Below are 2,500 nucleotides of genomic sequence, written 5' to 3'. Positions count from 1 at the left end.
TGCACCTTAACCTAAGTTACGCTGCACCTTAACCTAAGTTACGCTGCACCTTAACCTAAGTTACGCTGCACCTTAACCTAAGTTACGCTGCACCTTAACCTAAGTTACGCTGCACCTTAACCTAACTTACGCTGCACCTTAACCTAACTTACACTGCACCTTAACCTAAGTTACACTGCACCTTAACCTAACTTACACTGCACCTTAACCTAAGTTACACTGCACCTTAACCTAAGTTACACTGCACCTTAACCTAAGTTACACTGCACCTTAACCTAAGTTACACTGCACCTTAACCTAAGTTACACTGCACCTTAACCTAAGTTACACTGCACCTTAACCTAAGTTACACTGCACCTTAACCTAAGTTACACTGCACCTTAACCTAAGTTACACTGCACCTTAACCTAAGTTACACTGCACCTTAACCTAACTTACACTGCACCTTAACCTAACTTACACTGCACCTTAACCTAACTTACACTGCACCTTAACCTAACTTACACTGCACCTTAACCTAACTTACACTGCACCTTAACCTAACTTACACTGCACCTTAACCTAACTTACACTGCACCTTAACCTAACTTACACTGCACCTTAACCTAACTTACACTGCACCTTAACCTAACTTACACTGCACCTTAACCTAACTTACACTGCACCTTAACCTGACTTACACTGCACCTTAACTGTCACATGTAACGTCACAGGAATGTAGCTTTGCCTAACAGCAACCCTCTGAACATAGTTCACTGCTTGGATCCTCTGGTGTCATGTGTATTTCTTGATGCCATGGTGCGTACCCTCACATAAAGGTCTTTCGAGTGTTGCGTACTTTCTACACAGTCCCGCTAACCACTGGAAGGGTGTACCGCTACAGAACGAATATCGCCCTCCCCTCCTGCCCTTCCAAGCTGGTCGGTCAGGCGTTTGTTTGTGAAATGAGCCTTGCAGCTGTTCAGTTGCATTCGGTTGTCGATGCAGTCAGTGTACGTTGTGGTACGGCCTGTGTGGACTGTCCGCTGATGTACGCGTAACCCACACTGATCATCCGTCGTTACGTACTGAGTGACATAATGTGGCACATGCTTGACCGTACACCGGCTGCGCCCTACAATGGCGAATCATAAGGGCCATATGTTGTGCACGATGCTACTTGTCTCGTCTCCCCATTACAGCGAGATTGCACTGTTGTACGCCGTACAGACATGTGGTAAGTAGGTACGGACGAAAGTATTGCATGTTGGCCCCCCCCCCCCCCCTCCTCCCTCTGCCGGGAATCAGCGTGAGCCGTCTGTTGATGTAGCGACGAGGGTTTTCCTATTTAATCGTATTGCCCCACACAACATGATAGCACGGTGGACCGCGTTCCACATCTGCGACATGCTACAGAGGCCGGTTGACAGTCGACCGCGCAAGGGACATTGCACACGTGCGCGGACCATCTTCCACGTGTTCTCTCGTGTACATGCCGCAGTGTGTATGTGGGCTGATGTAGCGTGTCGTGACACATAACATGCAGGCATGCCAGAATCGTAGATTTCGCAAATGTAGATTGACGTATACGTTTGCTGCCAAAGATCCGCAAATGAACTGGAAATCGGTTGTTGAGCGGTTGTTCGCGCTGCAGGTGCATCGGTGATAGCGACGATCGGTACATCTGTGAACCGGTTGTTTCGGCGGTACCCGCCATGCCCCCGAACCTGAGTTGGCCATGTGGGTATGAAGCGATACGAGGCTGTGGCTTGGCGGGACAGTCCCCGGCCGGTGAGGGGGGGCCGCCCGGCGTGCTGGCCGCGCGCTGCGTGAGCGCACGCACTACAGCCGGCTGGTGGGGGGCGCCCAGTGGCAGGAGCGCCGGCCGACGGGCCCGGCTGGCGTCCCAGCTATGCGCCGGCGCACCCTGCGCGCGGCGCCAGGCGGCCAAAGTGGGTTCTGCCGAGCCCGGTGCGAAGCGCGGTGGACATCTGCAGTGTGCTGGTCCGATTGCGGACTGTGTGCGTTGAGGATGCGCCGCCGCCCGGCACTCGGCGTCGCGACGCCGTCTGCTGCTCGGTCGCCCCCAGCGGTTCTCGCAGGTGGTTTGTATCGCAGCTCTGCGGACGTGTTGGCGCGTGCGCTGTGCTGGGAGAGTTCGCTTCTGCACCCAAGTGGGGCTTTGCCCTTCTGTGGCGCTGGCGTTGGAGCTGCCGGTCACCGTAGGTGGCGCGTGTTGTTTCCCGCCGGCAATGCCACGACAGCACGCTCCCGGGCCTCTGTCGGCAGCGGCAAGCTCAGTTGGGAGCACGGGTGTTCGCACTGAAAGCGTCTACTCGCCTATCTCCGGGCGATTGCGCCTCTCTCGAACCCGACCAAGTACTTAGGACGGCGCTGCGCGCCGCCGGGACCTGAGAGGGTTTCGAGGTGTATCGTGCAGGGGAGCTCAGCCTCCTCCTGTTTGCAGAATAATTGAGCGGACGCTTGCGTGTTCGCGCGGGCCCTCGGGACACACTCCCGG

This window comes from Schistocerca gregaria, unplaced genomic scaffold, assembly GCF_023897955.1.
Source record: "Schistocerca gregaria isolate iqSchGreg1 unplaced genomic scaffold, iqSchGreg1.2 ptg000636l, whole genome shotgun sequence".
Classification (NCBI taxonomy): domain Eukaryota; kingdom Metazoa; phylum Arthropoda; class Insecta; order Orthoptera; family Acrididae; genus Schistocerca; species Schistocerca gregaria.
The sequence above is the reverse complement of the archived record's forward strand: the minus strand, read 5'-3'. Positions refer to the sequence as shown.